Genomic DNA, 19,791 nt, shown 5'->3' on the forward strand with positions numbered 1-19,791 from the left:
ACCATACACATAGTGACCTAAAGCCTATCAAATACATATAAATATTTGAGCACCTTCTACCTGAATACTACTTTGTAAACAACATTGAATGATGAAACAACATAGAAACCCATTTTATTTGATTTTATTACATTTTTAACATGACCTATATTTGGATGTTTTCTTTTTTTTAGATATACCGTATTTTATCGCATATTAGTCGCTATCGCGTATAAGCCGCAGGCTTAAAATTGCTTTAAAATCGTTGAATTTTACAATTTCTCTCGTATAAGCCGTCCCCTCATTCTCAATTTTCACCTCCATATTTGTAGTTTTAATAGGGTGGGAGTACAAATATGGTACTTTGAAGGGAAAATCTTGTCTGTAGTGGTCTAGTTTATCATACTAGGTGAGTTTTTTCACATTCTATGCAAGATACGCTTTAGTTTTTTTATTGACCGTATCGGCCGTATTGTCTTGCGTTATGGCGTTTCGTCTTTGTCACCTTGCCGTTTCGTGCATGTCGGGTCTAATTTGTCTGCATATAAGCCGTACCCTCGATTCAATCAGCATTTTTTGAGCGACAAATAGGGTGTAAATGCGAGAAAAACAATCCTAAAGAATATATGTACAAAAAACAAGATTGCAGGATTCTTTTTGGGCCAGATTTCCCAGCCTTAATGCAACATGAGCTGAATTTAGATATATATTTTTACAATGAAACTAACAAAAAAAGTTTCCCTTTCTTTCTTACGCACCATTGCAAACCTTTATGCTAAAGCACAGGTGTCAAAGTGGCGTCTCGGGGGCCAAATCTGGCCCGCCGCATCATTTTGTGTGGCCCGGTAAAGTAAATCATGAGTGCCGACCTTCTGTTTTACGATCAAATATTAAAATGAAGATTATATATATATATATATATATATATATATATATATATATATATATATATATATATATATATATATATATATAAATATATATATCATATTTACAGATTTTCCCCCTTTTAAATCAATAATTGAAATTATTTTAATCCATTTTTTTCTGTGTTTTTAGTTCAAAAATCCTTTTGTAAAATCGAAAAATATATAAAAATATTTTCTATTTTCCCTTACTAAGAAAAAAAGCTCAAATAAACATTGTTTTAGATCCATAAAAGAACTGAATATTCAGGGCTTTTGATCCAGTTCATTTAATCCATTTATTAAAAAAAAAACCTAAAAATTATATCTAAAATGGTCCGGCCCACATCAAATAGAGTTGACATTAATGCGGCCCGCGAACCAACCCGAGTCTGACACCCTTGTACTAAAGCCACAATACCCAGAACCTTTCCCCCATTTTTCCATCATTCGGAATTATAGTTCACTAAAACATTGTCTTTCTCAGAGGAAGAAAAAAAAAAGAGCAAATACTGCAGGCAAGGGCTTGGAAAATGAAGCTGGAGGCCGTGGAGTGATGGATGAGCCGCGAGATAGCGCCTCCGAAATGAGGAGGGAAGCTCTGCTAAATGGAAAGAGAAAAGTGGAATAAAGATGGCTATGCAGAATATGTGGGTCAGCCAGCCTGCAGTCAGGCGTCCCTCCGGCATGCGCCCTGATAGAGAACTTTGAAGAACTTAAAAGATGGATGTCGCAATGAACCGGGTGGTCTTGGCTTATACGCGCATGGCGGCGAGGGGGGGCGGGACAATTAGAGTGTTGTGGCGGTGGTCTATTTTAGATGGTTCACACAGAATTAAGATGGCAGCAATGAGGTCCTAGCCAGGCGTGTCATCTTTTGAAAAAGACATCTGAGCGACAAGCTGCGCGCCGTCATTTGCCAGGCTAACGCTAATATTAGCCTTGGATAACAGGCCGAGCCGCCTCATTCTAGTTGGTGCAGCTTTTCTCCAGTAATGACAAGTTAGGAGATATAGAAAGATATAGAGTCAGAGTAGCAAGAGAAAATGCTTCAAGCTTCAATCTCTATTAAATCTCTTGGTACTTACCGAATATTAACTAAGCGTCTAATTACACAGCCCCCCAGAGGTGTTGTTAATGACCTTCTCCCCGAAGGTTGAAGCACACCTACTATCTGGATTCATTACAGCCATTATTAGATGAGGATTCATTAATCAAGGTTCTCGGGATCCTGCGGGGGAGTCTCGGGGACTTTTTTTTTATAATTATGACACTAAAAAGCATTAATTTTTGGCTTTTATTGAACTTTGGCGATCAATGTAGTTACTTTAGTCTTTCAATTTTAATAAAGGGAGTGAAGTCTATTTTTTTTAATGATTTGGGTTTTACATTTTACTTGCACAATTAAGAAAGGTTTTGTGTTGTGTGTATCTATATATATATAGATGTGTATATATATACATATGTATATATATACACACACATATACACATATATATACACATGTATATATATACACATCTATATATATATATAGATACACATATATACACATATATACACTTATATATACACATATATACATGTATATACACACACATATACACACACATATACACACATATATACACACATATATACACACACATATACACGTATATATATACACACATATATATACACACACACACATATATATACACACGTATATACACACATACACACATATACACACACATACACATATATACACATATATATACACACATACACACATATATACACATGTATATATATATGTATATACATGTATGTGTATATGTATGTGTATACACATATATATATACGTATATGTATATATGTATATATATGTATATGTATATATGTATATATATATGTGTATATGTATATATATATATATATATATATATGAATGTGTGTGCGCGTGTGCGAGTGTGCACGTGTGTGTATATGTGTATGTATATATATATATATATATATATATATATATATATATATATATATATATATATATATATATATATATAGTTTCCTATGGGACTGAAAGACCTTCCCCAAAATGAATTACAGTAATCCCTCAAATATCGCGGATATTGTAGACCAGACTTGGCCGCAATAATCCAATAAACGCAAAGTAAGATCACCCCTATTATTACTACTACATACAATACTATAGTTATTTAAAGCAAAGGCCCAAATAGTATTTGCTTCAAATTTCATTGGCTGCAATTGGCCACAAAATTTTAAAAACTGCCTTGAAAGAACTGTCGCAAAATGAAAACCGAGAGTAGCCAATAAATGGGCCACTGCAGAAAAGTAGCGACGCAAATGAAAAAGCACAGTTTCACCTTTCCAAGTTAGCAACACTATCTGTGCTGTCCTTTCACACACAGCACAGTTAAAAAAAGTCGCCACAATAAGCACAAATGCCATAGTCAACTTCCATTTGGACTTTATGAAACCTTTTTGAAGAAGACTCACTCTTTCCAGCTCTTCATCTCTCATCTTCATTCTTTGTTTACTTCCTCCTCTTTCCTCTCTCGCCACAGGCTGCTTTAAATGTCACCGCCAGGACTATGCCATGTAGTTTGTGTCAGGGGTCAACAATGCCACCCTTGAAAATGAGCGATGACAATTCCGACTCTGACTCGCGATGGCGTCCAGACTCGGTCACTGAGGGTCGTTTCCATGAAAAGTGCAAAGGTTGTAGAAATGTCGGAACGGCAAGTGATACTGGGCGCATTTTGTTGTCAGATTCTGTTGACACGTTTTAAGAAACTGACAACTTGTTACGAGCGTTGAACATCAACAGCGAAAAATAAAAGAATGTTCTGTCAAAAAAAATAGATACTGGGATATTTAATCTCTTATATTGCAGCAGCAAAAAAAACCTCAGTTAGGGGTCTTAAATACAGTTTTTGGACCCTGGAAACCGAGTCATGGCTAAATAAAAATGTCCTTAAAATAGGGTGTAATGTTGCTAATTCATTTTAGCTAAGCACCAAACTTTGTTAAAAATATTTATGCTGTTTTATGTTCATTTATGAGGAGATAAGACAAAAGTTATTTCTTATTATTCATTTTATTATTCGTTTAAACCAAGAAAATTCCAGAATACGGGATGAAATAGTCTATTCTAACCTAACCTAAAAAAAATTGAAACTGGATATTAAACCCTCAATCTCAGAACATCCCACTGTTTCTCTAATATTTTATTCAAAATTACATACCTTATATTGACCTTACCAGAATATGCCATGGTTTCACTAATACTATACTTGTCTAATTTAAGCAATATATTCTCCCATGGTCCTCAATTGGCCCCCGGGCCGCACCTTTCAGAACCCTGCGCTAAAATATAATATATTAATTTGCTAAATGGGTAAATCTTCCCTCCTCCTAGGTTCACATTTGTGTTTATCGCTAGTCACAAACTGCCCTGACTGTAAAAACAACCTGTTTTTATTCAACGTAAATAACGTGGGGGCGAAAAGTTGTTTACTTACCACGGCGGAAATAGAATCTAAATCAATTAAAGTGACAAACTAATTTCATTCAAGCTCATCCGTTGCTGTACATGATTTTCTTCCTCAGGACGAAAACAGATGATTGGTCATTTGTCAACCTAACACTTATTCATTCATTTGTCATTGTGTAAATGCCATTTTTTACACCCTTTACACTCCTTTCTATTTAATGGATACCTTTAAAATGTCAATATTTACAGTAGCAACACCTCAGACGACAAATTTTGTCCTTAAGACCTTTCCAGGCCGACCTGATACATTTTCAAGGTTGAGAGATGGACTGAACGACATCTTTAATGTGTGGGTGGAGGTAGAGTGGACGAGGAAATCAAAGCGCTGTTGAAGTAACTCCACCCACTTAATCTAATTCCAATAATTGGATTTCCACGAGCTTTCTTGGTCATTTTTGCGCTCGGACTAACACAAGTGAGGCGCCAGACAAAAATTGCAAGGTCTAATCTTGACGGCCGGCGCAAGCTAATTATTTCCACTGAAATAAGACATCATTTTTGACATTTCCATCCCCCATGTTCACCGCCGCTCACTTTCGGTTTTATTCGGCGAAATAGATGCACACATTATGTTACCGTTCAAGATTTTAACCCGTATAAAATGATCTCCCGTGTATTCATCCTAAAAGGTCAGCCTGGTTGGACTTTTAGTTTTTATATATATATTTATATATTTTCACAATGCAGACAGGCTAGCCTGAGGTAAGTGCGGCAATAACATTTGCAGAGACTTCCTGTCACCGCTAACTCCCCCTGCTGGTGACCTTTCCAAATGTCAATGTGACACGCTGCCTGTTTGTCATTCACTCGCATTGAAGTTGCTCTCAAAATGTTTGCCTGCATCATGCAATTGTTCAAAAAGTGGCCACAGCTTGAGGCTGATTGCTAATCGGAATATTTGCGACCAAGATTAGCTAACGGAAAGCCGCTTTGCTAGTTCATTTATCGTAAAACGCGTTGATGGTGGCTCAAAGCATTCCGTTCCCCCTGCTCACTCCGTGTTCCCTTGTAATTAAAATAATCAGATGCATCCCATAATCTCACTGGAGAGGCGTTTAGGTGTAAAATATGTATACAGTGAGTTATATTAATGAGAAGCACTGTTCAGACATACTCATTTGCATGTCTCCATTTTGCTCCATCTGGATTTTCTGCTGTCAGGCTCCACTCATTTTCTTGATGAATTATGCTAAATCATGGTGTCCATCTTAAAAGTTTGGGTTTTGAACTGCTTTGGGTGGGGTTTCTTCAATCCATGTGCAGACAATGGGAGTCACCTTCACATTCCCTTTAAATGCAGAATGCTATTGTTGTATTGACTGTTGAAATTGTTGTTCAAAATATCCAAAACAAACATGGGGAAGCTTTATTTAGTGTTATACTGCACCAAAATGGAATAAATTGCACATCAAAAATTTAGGCCAAATTCTGTTTTTATTCCAAGTTGGAAAAAAAAGGAGCATTTTCAAAAATAAATGTATTTTTTTAACTTATTACATGTGCTTATAGTTATATTTTGGTAATCTGTAAATATGACTATTTGTTGTATTTCTTAATATTTTATATTGCACTTTTATGTTCACAGGGCACTCGTGATCGTTGCCGGCCCTCCCAAGGAAAATGGATTGGACGTCTAGCACAGTCAATGGCACAGAAATATAACCATTCACAGCCAGTCCTCCCAGTTTAAATAAGTTGGACGTCCAATCGTCGGTCAAGGTAGGCAATTATTTAATTAATTAAAATGATTTTTTTTTATATTTTTACTTTAAAAAAATCACTCCATTTTATTAAGTAACTATACCGTAAAAATAATCATTAATGATAATACAATTGTAAAAAATAGCCCAAAACAGGTTTTTTTTTAAATCTATTTTTGGTATTAAAAAAAATATCTCTTGCTTGCGCTACAAATGGTTTGCTTAAGCATCAAATGTGCAATATTTTTTGGGACTAAATTTTAACATTTCAATTACAACATGACTCATTAACTTTAAACATCTCAATTTGATCTTTGACCCAGAGATTACTTCCGTTTTTCTTTTTTTACACACTCAAAAGACACGTAAACATTTTTCCCTCGCCATCTCCGACAAAATAAATCAGCCTCACACCCACACGGGCGCCGCCACATTTGCTCGCTTCATCCCACCACGGCGACCCTTTTGTGCGTGTGCGCGAGTCATCCAATCAGTAGGAAATATTGTCCCGTGTGGGTGGCAGCTGTAATTTAAAGTAGCAGGACACCCGGATACTCTGCTGTTGCAGTTCGGCCCATAAAGTTCTACTACAGGCAAGTGGGAATGATCCAGTCCAGTCTTCATCACTCATTTAAGCAACTTCTCTCATGTCCCCTCTCACTGCGTCCCCTACTTCCTGGTGTTGAATAATTCAGGCTGAACAGAGGCAGGTTGGAAGGGAGCAACGTGAATTTATAGGTCATCGCAGAGTCGGTCTTCTCCAAAATAATTCAAAGGCACAACACGCAAACATGGAGTTCGGCTGCCAACAGGCTGCTTATTCTAGTTGAATATTAGTGTTGCTCACTAACAATGTGAATATTTCAGAGTTTGATATGAATGCAAACCTAGCAAGACCTTAGTAATACCTCAGTAATAGATTACATTAGATTAATTCATCCCATACTCGGGAAATTCACTTTGTTGCTCTAGCAAGAAAGGCGAAAACACAGACAGGAAAAGACATTGTAGACCTAAATAGTATAGATAAGGTTGATGGCCGTCGCAAGCGAATTCAATTCAATTAAAACAAAGGAAAAACTCGCCACTTTGCGGATTGACTACCACCACATCGCGTCTTGGATCTGCCAAGTCTATATATGAAAAAGTTTAGAGTGAAAAAACAATAATACAAACATAAAATGGGGGGAAAAAGGCAGGTCAAAATTGTAGACAAAAGTCCAAATAATATTAAATAGACACCTTCCGACGGAATATATTTTTTTAACTTATTTGTTTGTTGTTGTATTTGTGCACTTTGTGGTGAAGCTTTAAATCTCATACTTGTATAATGACCATAAAAGCATTCAATTCATAAAACATATTATTCGCCTATTGCGGCAAGTCTCGGTACCTATTAACCGCCAAAAATGAGGGATTACTGTACTTTCTTTTTAGCTAGGTTTTTAGCAAGCATTTTAGGGATTTACGTGGGGAAAAACACACTTAAAGAACAGCGAAAATGCTCTGGGTAAATGTATTCACACCATATGAACACATAGCGCAAAAAATGAAGGCGACTACAGTAATCCCTCGATTATCACGACTTCGCGAATTCACTACTTTGCGATTTTTTTTCTGCTATTAATGATTAATTTTTATTTATTTTTTTACTTCAGTGCTAGTAGTCCTAGTAGCAAGAATGACTTCCGTTTCAGCGTGAATTTTCACATTTATATGAACTTAATAAATAAATAAAATACTTGCGTCTTGCTAGGACTCAGCACTGAAGTAAAAATATGTATTTATTTTTTTAATAGGGGTGAGCTTACTTCGCAATTTTTCGATTCTCGCGGACTTGTCTGGTTTACATTAACCACGATATTCGAGATATTACCATATTGACCAGCTGGACGTGCTTTGATTGCGGTGATCATTCAACATGAGGCTTTAAACACCCAGGTGCGTTGGAACAGTAGCCGCAGCCAGAGTGTTTTGGAAAGGTATATTAGGAGATGCTACATGCATGAGCAGCCAACTGCGTGGAAGGTAATTAATTTATTGAGTGAAGTCTTTTTTGGGAGGGGTGGGGGACAGATGGACAACATGACAGACAAAATCAAGGTAAAGTCTTTTGACAACCTGTTTATGAGGTGTCACTTTAGATTTGGATCAAGGCTTGTTGGGCCGAGCCAGGCCAAGAATGTTATTTTTTTGGGTGGTTCTCACACTGCCAATGTTAGTATTAAAATGGCAAATAATAATGAGAGTGGTATTTTTTAAAGGAATGCAAGGTTGTTGTAGCATTTATGTAACCAATAGTTTTATTGCCCAAGCATGTACAATGAGTAGCTTTGTTTTATTCATGGACTGCATACTAGATTCTTCCAGATTTTGATTAGTTTTATCTACTGTGATATAATAGTGTTTTTATTCTGTGTACCTTAAAATAATTTTATAACACTACTACTATCTTGGATATTAATCGTGTAGGAAAGTCTTATTATTTTGCTTTGATTGCGCTTCAGTTCACTTCCGTTTTTAACCCCACAAAAATGTGGACATTATTTTTTTGGTGGGGTTTCATATCTCTTAATATTTGTCACATTTTCACATTTTGGTTTTTGTCCAAATATCAAACCTATTTGCCAAATTTACTAACTCCTAAAATATTATCCTCACCTTACGACGAAAAGACACCAAATCAAAAGTGAATACAAGACAAGGAAGCTACGTTGCTATCTTCAATCTAATTTATACTTTAGTTTTATGTCATTGCATGGCAGTTTTATCAATAGAATTGACCCATTGTTATGGTTTTTGGATTACTTTGGTTTTAGCTGAAAAAACATATCTTGTCTTTTCTGTTCCTGCAACAATGAAGAATCACACTTTTTTCCCACCAATGTTAATCCCACATTCATGCATATCTTACATCCCTCTCACAGGAAGTGTTATTGTACACCTAAATCACACCTCTATAGTTAGACCCACTAGCATCACTTGCATACATTCCCGAGATGTCTCACTATAGTCTTTTATGAGCAATTTCTCTGTGGCTTTACTCACCATTGCTCGGCATTTGTTTACCTCAGTAAGATTGCTCATTGTTTTCATAATTAATTTTGGCTCTCATACATTTCTAGGTTGGTACTAACTTTGTCACTGGCCGTATTGTCATTTAAATTGGCGTTTGGGTTTTAGCATTTGCACATCTGTACCTTGTTTGGAAATATCCAATGTTAGATGGCTTTACGTATCTTGGCTTGCTTTTCTTTTGCCACTGAATTGGCAAATTTGTAACATTATGATCAATGTTCCCTCTATGAGTGGTTCGCACGTCGGCCTCACAGCTAAAAAAATAAATAAATAAATTTTTTTAAAAAAGGGATTTTATTTTGTGCGCTCCATATGATTTGCTGTGTGCAGAAAAGACGAGCGTAGTGCACAATTACGCACGGGTGCAGCTTAGAGGGAACATTGACTATGATTATTCCCTTGCTTTCAAATTAGCATTGTTTGCCATATTCTCTGAAAAAATGCTCATTGACTTGCATTTCAAATGACTGGCTTTGCTCATGTTAGTGTCACTTTCCATTTCTCGTGTTCTGCCGCCGCTTCTGCTTCTCCTCACATGCAATTCCAACTTTTGGCTAATATCAGCGGCATATTACCGGAAACACCTTGAGAACAATAGGTCACCGGCGGCCATGCTAACTCCCGCCGGGACACATTAATCCCAATAAGAGACGAATCTTCCGTCATTATTCTCAGGCAGGAACAATCCTTTCTCCACTGTCCTTTTCATCATCCTCCTGTCAGAACGTAAATGCTAAGTCTCGGCTGTCTTGCGTCTCCAAGACCTTCTGCCGAGGACAATGGTGGCATACATGAATAGTGCGGGGCTCTTTCGTCATCCTTCCTTTCTCCCTTTTTTTTAGGCCCTAATGCCCAATCAGTCGCATTATCTAAACGAATGTTGTAACGTAAAACGGGCTTCATTCGGGCTGACAACTCATTTATCTTATTTATTTTTAGGGATGTACAAGCACTTAACGACTAAGGCTGTGCTATGGTAGAGATTTTGTACATTGAATTTTATACTTACATGGAAATATTTTTTGTTCTTTTGAAATTGTTTTCATTTGGATGTCACGTGAAGTTCGGATTAATCCAGACCAATGGCTAAATTGCACGCAACAGAATGTTAGAGAACAATGCGCTGTTTTAGCTGTCACATGGTGTTGTGTTTTGATCAATTTATCCATTTTCTAGGCCACCGATCTTGTTCAGTGTCGAAGGGCGTTTTAATACAAGTCAAAACAAAGAATAAATGCATAAAGAGGGAAATCCAGCCACGCTAGAAAATGAACAACGGTCACCTTTCGCGTTAGCGTGTCTTCCGATAATCGGCCATGGCGTCCCTTTAAAGGTTACACTGCTATTTGGTGGTCTGCAGTAATCCATTTGGTTATATGCTGTCATTAAAAATTTAGCAAGTGTAACCTTATCAACAATGCAGTATTTTTGTGTTAGTGGATGAAAGAAAAGTCAGAAACCATGCAGGGCAGGAATCTGCCAATTTCAGGTTAGATTTGAAAATGTTCACCACCAGAAATGGTTAAAGAAATAGCATAACCGCACTCTGCAAAATAACAACGCATTGTAAATAGGACAGATGGAAGCTTCTCCTGTTCAAACATAAATGTTTGTTGCGATAGATCTATTACCAACACTGTCTGATTAAAGTGGAAGAGATGATTTTAGCGTCTAAAGCAGAAGTGACGATTCTACAGATGAGACCATTATGGTTTTGTACTTTGTAAATCCAGAATTTGTCAAGCCTATTGCTGTGCATGATAACTTTTAAATGTATTTACATATATTAACATTAGATTTGATTTCCCATTTCTTAGTATGTTCAGTGAACCAAATCAGTCTGCTATAGCATGTAATAAATAAATCAGAAACTATATGTATATTTTTAGATTAAATATCCATTTATTTATAGGCCTTCAAAATGATCAAAATGCTCTCATTCTACAGGCCTATTTTTCCTGTCAAGAATGTTAACTGTATTTAAAAATGTCATAATGTGGCAATCCCACATACCTTTTTAAACAGTACAGTGGTACCTCGACATACAATATTTATCTTGAGATACGAGACAAATTTTGATATACGAGCAGACAGCGGACGCGAGATGCTGCTCATAAGAACATCATGGCCACTGTCTCTCTCCCCGCAACTCCCTCGTGTAATGTCTCTGGTCACAACTCCCTCTTTGTAATGTCTCTGCGAGCACTGGGCGGAGCGTTGCATTTTTTTCAGTTTTTCTTCTTCTGTTAGTCAGTGCGAATGGCGTATATACTACTTAGGGTTTGCAAGGGGTCGTGTGTTATCCTATTGTGAGGACATTTGTGTGCATGATTTTGGGAATATTTTGAAGGGAATACAAACGCAAACAACCCTTGATAGGTTGCATCTGAAAGTCAGGGTGGAGGCGGGGCCAATAGAGCCAACCCGGGAGAAGAAAGGTATCAAAATGTCAAACAAAATTAGAATTAAGTTTAGGGTTAGGTTCGATTAAACTTATTTTTGAGTGTCTGCATCGTAATCCAAGTTCATGTAAATTTGTTTGTTATGTTACGAGTGCGTTGCCGTGCCAAAAGAACCCCCCCCGTCTCTCTCCCCCCTTCAAAATCCGTATAATTTTAGTACTCTTAAACACATTTTAGTAATATTAAAGCACTAGCTGTGTTACTTTGTTAATAGATGGCAAATTAGAAGAAATAAAACATTTTTTTTCCAATCCAATATCCTGTTTTTGCTGTTTTTTCAGAGGGTTGGAACGAAATAATTTGTTTTTTCGCTCATTTCAATGGGAAACATTTGTTTGAGTTACGAGAAAATCGACATACGAGCTCAGTCCCGCAACGAATTAAGCTCGTATCTTGAGGTACCACTGTATATTCAATATGTGGTGGCGATGAAGCTGTAATGATAGGCAAAACCATGATGTCATTTGGCTTTAGCTCAGTGAACACCTGTCAAAGCAGCTGGCCTTGTATAAACTGACTTTCACCTGTCCCGCCTCATTCATAACTCCCAGAATGATAGCTGTAATTCCAGCAGACTTCCTCTCATCTCTCGCTCTACGCGAGGCATTTGGCATTCTGATGCCTTGCAATATTCCCTCCGGCCATTTCTGCTATTCAGCTGACCCCCAAAAATTCTCTTTCCTGTCACTTCTTTCAAGCCGGGAGGAGGATCAGAGGTCAGGCGTGGCAGAAGGACTAGCCCACAACCGCCCACCCTTCTTGCATCCCATCCCTGTCACCCTCAGGGTTCCACGTCTTGCTCACGAGCTCTCCAGCAGCGCTGAAAAGCCGTGACTCTTAATGGTTCTTTGTCATCTTAAAGTCACTTTCTGCTATTTTGCCTGCAGCGCACCATGCTGACAGTTCACATTCAATGGGCAATGATTTGCATAATGTGTTTACAATCAAATTCTATCACAGTCATTTCCAGAGAAACGCAGATCACAACTTTGCACTCGTCATGCCGACCTCGCGTGAATTCGGTTTGACACCAACACCGAATAGACGTCGCAAGAAATCAGTGACATTGTCTTTAAAGACCGTGTTTTGCATTTAAGAGGCACACCCTCGAGCAATCAACTCGATTTCAAAGTAAGACAAGGGTGGTAATGAACAAACATGATCAGAATAGATCCATTTCTATCGTGTTCGTTATCGATAAAGTACTCGGATATACCATACCTGTAAACGTATACGTTTTCCCGTATTTTTTGATCATTTCAAATAACAACTTTTGCACAGGATATTTTTCAAGTACGTTTTTTTGTAAAACCGATCTCGTTTTACCCATTTCGGCTCTAATCCGGATCGTCTCGGTCACTGGTAGCAGACGAAAACGTCATCACTGACTGCTTATAGTATTGTCATGCTTTAAGGATGGTATGCGCATGTGCCCTCCCCTTTCACCCGTCCGCCTTGTCACTATTTAAATATAGCGCGTCCGAAAGCCGTCCATTTTAGAGAAAGTCTTTGACTTTTACGTGCGCCCTATGTGAGTAAATATGTGCCTCGTATTTGTTTTTTTATCGCTTAATAAGGGGAATTGCAATCAATAATAAGGGGAGCAATTAGCCAAGGTTGACAGGTATGTTATACATAGAATTGAATTCAATTGAAATACAGTGATACCTTGACATGTGAGTGCCACGACATACGAGTAATTTGAGATACGAGTAAAATTTCGGGCAAATATTTATCATGAGATACTAGACACATTTTGATATACGAGCATACAGCAGACGCGAGAGGCTGCTCATAACAACATTCTGGGCGCAACTCTCTCGTGTAATGTCTCTACGAGCACTGGGCGGAGCGTTGCATTTTTTTCAGTGTTTTTTTTTTCCGTTAGACAATGCGAATGGCGGATCGGTTGCTAATACAAGAGGAGTGTACTACTTCTCGTTGGCAAGTGGTTGTGCTTTATCCTATTGTGAGGATATGTGTGTGCATCATTTTGGTAATATTTTGAAGGGAATACAAACTCAAACAACCCTCGATATTGACTAAAAGTCAGGGTGGAGGCGGGGCAAAAAGAGCCAACCCGGGAGAAGAAAGGTATCAAAATTTAAAACAAAATTAGAATTACTTTTAGTGTAAGGTTCGATTAAACTTATTTTTGAGTGTCTGCATCGTAATCCAAGTTCATTTAAATTTGTTTGTTATGTTACGAGCGCGTTGCCGTGCAAAAAATCCCCCTATCTCCCCTGAACTTAAAAACACCTCAAAGATTTTAATAATTAATAGCAGAAAAATATCACAAAGAAGTGTACATTGGACATACTAAATTAAACTAGAGAAATGTGTGATTTCAGTCAAGTAAAATAGTGTTGTGACACGGAAACAAATAGTTTCCCGACAATTTGGAAAACTAAAGTGCAGTAAAACAACAGCCCTTGTTGAAAGCATCAGTGAAGTGTGGTTGTTCCTTGGGAGTAATTCGGTTAAGACTTATCTACGCTCTGATTCATGGTGTGTCACTTGGGGCTGTTTCATCACACTTTGCTTTTGATATGGCCAAGGTTGGCTCCGGGGTGAAATAACATTAGCGGACTGGTGCCTACCCCGTAAATCTCAACTTCATTCTTCTACTCCTCCCCTCCACTCACCCCATCTGTCTGTGCCGCTCTGATGGTAGTTGACGACCCAATTGGCGACTTTCACGGGAACTGAAAAGGAATTTGGCTGCCGGGCTTTGTTTTCCTACCAAATCTTGGCTCGGCGACTCCAGGGAGGAGCCGATGAGCTGACTCTGGTACTCGTCTTTCGCCGGGACTCCCTCGCAGCCTACGGGGGCGAATTGCTTGTGACAACGTATCGGGCTTTTTAACGGCGCCCATAATTGAGGATTAGTCACCGACACCGCCTCCAAAGGGGACTGGCAGGTGTTAAATAGAAGATTCTATCGGCGCCACCCGTCAAAGCTGTCGTCAATACTTTTGCGGGACTTGTGATTTCACATTGTCCGCCATTTCCATCTTGGCGGGTTGACACTGATCTTTGCAAGTCTGCAGATCACACAATGAGACGCCACAAATCAAATTTTAGTCTTATTCAGTTCAGTCGTCTTCATTTGTCGCCATACTGCTTTGATAATAACTGAATCTCAATGCATGCCAATGATCTCTTACATATTATATCAATCAAGAACACTTTTATTAACATTTACACGACACTGTACTCTATATTATGCGCTTTCCTCAAGAAAATGTGCTTTATTTTGGTGTTAGAATGAGCTGTTTGGGCAAAGATATGTTGAACCTGCCCCAAAATCGAGCCAATCTTATTCTACATATTCGGCGACTCTCAATAAATAACATGAAATACGAATACCGTATTCCAGGGGTGTCAGAATCTGGTTGGTTCAGGGGCCGCGTTAACGTCAACTCGATTTCACGTGGGCCGGACCATTTTAGATATAATATTTAGATATTTTTTTTAATAAATGGATTAAAAGAACTGGATTAAAAGCCCTGAATATTCAGTTTTTTTAAAGATCTAAAACAATGTTTATTTTAGCTTTTTAAAATATTTTTAGATTTTACAAAATGATTTTTGAACTAAAAAATACGGAAAAAAATGATTAAAAAATTACAATTATTGTTTTAAAAGGAATCAGGAAATTTAATATACATCTATTCTATTCTCTTCATTTTAATTTGATCCTAGAACAGAAAGTCGGCACTCATGATTTACTTTCCCCGGCCCACACAAAATGATGCGGCGGGCCAGATTTGGCCCCCGGGCCGCCACTTTGACACGTGCCGTATTCTGTCACAAGTAATTTGTAACGTTACATATAATATTTAGATTTTTTTAATATAAATGGATTAAAAGAACTGGATTAAAAACTCTGAATATTCAGTTTTGTATAGATCTAAAACAATGTTTATTTGAGCTTTTTTAATATATTTTTAGATTTTACAAAATTATTTTTGAACTAAAAACACAGAAAAAATTGATTAAAAAATGACAATTATTGATTTAAAAGGGGGGAAAATCAGGACATTTAATATACATCTCTACTCTTCATTTTAATTTGATCCTAAAACAGAAAGTCGGCACTCATCATTTACTTTCCCGGGCCACACAAAATGATGCGGCGGGCCAGATTTGGCCCCCGGGCCGCCACTTTAACACATGTGCCGTATTCTGTCACAAGTAATTTCTAACGCTAACAATGCTCCTAAACTATTTTCATACTCAAAATACTCAGTCGAAAGTGTGGCACTTGCATAACAAATATTTAAATGGAAGTAAATCACCTAAATAGAGATTAATACATTGTAATGTCCTCGCTGTGGTCAACGATCCCTGCAGTCTTTTATGCGTCGCTTCAGTTGCTTTAATAGATGAATAATAACAGGCTCACGCACACTCGTAATGCCCGACTTGAGAGCACACAATCTAGTTTATATGTCCCTTTGCCCCTTCATTTCAACTGTTTGTTTGCCCCTTTGTTACTCCTTTCATCTTCAAAATGAGAACTCATGGCACAGATAATTGCAATATTTTCCCTACACAGTCCAGCCGGTCTCTTGAGGCCTGGGATTGATATCTCCAACATAACGCCTCCTTTTAGTTGGGTTTTAAATTGAGCCTCATTACAATGTGATATTAAGTCATTAAAAGACAACTATTTTCGCAGATTAAACGGACAATCATATAACATGACTGTTTTGTTCCATTCCCGTTCGAGAAAAGACAATTGACCTCGAATAGAGTGCTACGTCGGATAACTTTCGACCAGCTGCAATATCTTAAATCTCAGAGTGCACTGCAGGCTAGAGACTTGTAATTTATGAGAGGACGTGGCTAACAGCGAGAACTTGTGCCATTTTAAAAGATTATTCCGCATGAAAGATATCTATAAGGCAAAAATAACTATAGGCAAAGTCATTTCGGGACGTTGCACTGAATCGGCGCTATTTGCGTACCAAGGAAATATTATGTAGAACTGAACAATGTAGGGAATTGTAAAAATGCTTTCTTTTAAATGATTATTCTTAATCTGAGGGTCATAAACCTTGATCTGGTGGCGCATTTTTGACAGTAATATTACCTAAATTCATACCTGTCAACCTCAGCCAATTGCTCCCCTTATTAATGATTGTAATGAAGCGATTTATAAAAAAATCGTACAAATACAACGTGGCAGATATTTACACACAGGGTGCACTTAAAAGTCTAAAATTTTCTCCAAAATGGACGGCTTTCTAATGTGCTATAGTATTTATGTAGTGAAAAGGCAGGCGGTGTAAAGAAAAAATCACGTACAAAAAATGTTATACAGCGTACACAATTTGAAATGATCAAAAAATGTGTAACATACGGGAAAAACGTATAAGTTGACAGGTATAAAAATTATTTATGTTATCAGTTTAATCACTGTCACTTTGCCTGTTGCAAAAATAAGATATTTTGTTAAAAAAAAAAAACCTCCGACCAATACGTAGCTGTTCGGTTGATATTCAGTAAGTTAAAAACTAATTAGACCAAGGGTTTCAGACTCGGGTTGGTTCGCGGGCCGCTTTAACGTCAACTTGATTTCACGTGGGCCGGACCATTTTAGATATAATATTTAGATTTTTTTTTTATATAAATAGATTAAAAGCCCTGAATATTCAGTTTTTTCTAGATCTAAAACAATGATTATTTGAGCTTTTTTTATATTTTTAGATTTTACAAAATGATTTTTGAACTAAAAACACAGAAACAATGGATTAAAAAATGACAATTATTGATTTAAAAGGGGGAAAATCAGGAAATTTAATATAAATCTATACTCTTCATTTAAATTTGATCCTAAAACAGAAAGTCGGCACTCATCATTTACTTTCCTGGGCCACACAAAATGATGCGGCGGGGCAAATTTGGCCCGCGGGCCGCCACTTTGACACAGGTCCGCTATAGTATTTATGTAGTGAAAAGGCGGATGGGTGTAAAAAAAAAAAATCACGTACAAAAATTGTTATACAGCGTACACAATTTGAAATGATCAAAAAAACGTGTAAAATACAGGAAAAACATAAGTTGCCAGGTTTAAAAATTATTTATGTTATCAGTTTAATCACTCATTATGCCTGTTGCAAAAATAAGATATTTTGTTAATAAAAAGCTTCGACCAATACGTAGCTGTTCAGTAAGTGAAAAACTGATTAGATGAAAAGGCATTCAGCACATTGTTTTTATATTTATATATTAAAACTTAACATTTATTTCTAGACCGAGCTGGAAAAATGATGGCAACCTGTATCGTTTTTGACCTAAAAGACGAAATGAAAAATTGTAATTTGTTAGTTTGCACACGCCGGCGAAATAATCCTTTCCAAGTCAACTTTTAACAAGTCCACTGGCCATTAGGCGTTCTTGAAGATCCGTTTGTTTTGTGCAAATTTTTCACTGCGGATTGTGTGCGTGGATCACCAGTGCCTCGGTTACAGATGGCATGCTCATTGTTGTCCGGGGAACATTCCACCTGACACCAGACATTGTTCGGTGGCTGCACTGAGACGGAGCTTCACAATTTATCTTCCTTATATAATCTAAAGAAGAGCTCCTGTCGAATGACATTGAGACTGTACAGTTGACTCCACAAGCATGGCAGACTTGCAGAGGTATCGTCCTCCCTCATGTTTTGCTTCACTTTCTTCTTTCTATTCTCCACACCTACACACATTTTTACTATTCAAGAGCATGGCTACCTTGCAACGATTAAAATAAATTGCACATGAAGGCTGACTTCTCAGTTCTTGCCAGGGTTTTCTTCGCATCGGAAAATAAGCAGAAAGGGAAAAGTCGGGGTAAAGACAACTCATTTTGATTGCACATTGATTTTTCTTGGTATTCAATTGTTACGTTTAAAATATAAGATTTTAATTGATGTGTTATTTATTGTTGTGTTGTTTGGAAGGAATTTTTTTAGTGTTAGCATGATAAAGCTAAAGTGTTGATGTTACTGCCAACAACAGTCTATATCGTAGCTTAACTTTGTCGTTTTTTTAGACTTAAGGAATTATCTGTTTGAATTTTTATCCAATTTAAATGCTTTAGATTTCAAATTAATGTCCGTCTATCACCCGTTAACCTCCACAATAGACTATATTGTATATTTACTTTATTGTCTTGTATTTTTAGACTTAAGTAATCTATCTGTTTGAATTTTTATCCAATTTAAATGCTTTAGATTTCAAATTAATGTCCGTCTATCACCCGTTAACCTCCACAATGGACTATATTGTATATTTACTTTATTGTCTCGTTTTTGTTAGACTTAAGGAATCTATCCGTTTGAATTTTTATCCAATTTAAACGCTTTAGATTTCAAATTAATGTCCATCTATCACCCGTTAACCTCCACAATAGACTATATTGTATATTTACTTTATTGTTTCATTTTTGTTAGACTTAAGGAATCTATCCGTTTGAATTTTTATCCAATTTAAATGCTTTAGATTTCAAATTAATATCCGTCTATCATCCATTAATGTCCACCGCAATGACTATAAACTGAATGATGGTGATAAACCAAGCAGTAATCTACAGTGCGTAATCCAATGCTGTGTAATCAATATTTATGCTCAATTTTTCTGTCAGCATTTATATAGTGGATTGAGCTTTATTGCGCCATCAGTAATGCGGGTTCGCTATTGACTAGATGGGAATGCTATGATTACAACTCATGTTCAATAGAGAAAATGTAATTTTCGAAGCCATTTTGGAGAAAATTCGCTGCCTAGAAAATCAAATCTTCCTACATTTGAATTAAGAATGACATTTGTAGTTGGTCCGTTGTTTCTATTTATTTTCTATAAAGCTCTTGTTGCAATTCATGCAGTTGTGAAGGATATGAATTCTTCATGCTGGCCTCTTTCGCTGCACAGCCTGACCTAATGACCAGTCATAATCTGTGAGCTGTCTGTTAAAAACCAAGCAGAAAAGTCAGTGAGCATTATTTAAGGTGTTCATGAACTGTCTGGACCTGAGCCCGAGCTCCTCTAAACATGTCTGTGAAGTCCAGGAACCACTGAGGTTAAACTTGAAATTGAATTTGCAAGATTGTCTTCTCACAT

The 19,791-nt window shown here is 37.1% G+C and overlaps 1 long non-coding RNA gene across 1 annotated transcript in view; it reads left to right on the plus strand.

Moving 5' to 3' along the window:
* The window catches only part of LOC144071757 (uncharacterized), a 163,595-nt gene that overhangs the window by 110,714 nt on the left and 33,090 nt on the right, over positions 1-19,791 (plus strand). Inside the window, exon 7 of the long non-coding RNA XR_013299723.1 lies at positions 6,029-6,162. This is a non-coding gene — a long non-coding RNA (uncharacterized LOC144071757). The remainder of the gene's footprint in view (positions 1-6,028; positions 6,163-19,791) is intronic.

The sequence above is a fragment of the Stigmatopora argus genome, chromosome 3 (assembly GCF_051989625.1).
Source record: "Stigmatopora argus isolate UIUO_Sarg chromosome 3, RoL_Sarg_1.0, whole genome shotgun sequence".
NCBI classification, from domain to species: domain Eukaryota; kingdom Metazoa; phylum Chordata; class Actinopteri; order Syngnathiformes; family Syngnathidae; genus Stigmatopora; species Stigmatopora argus.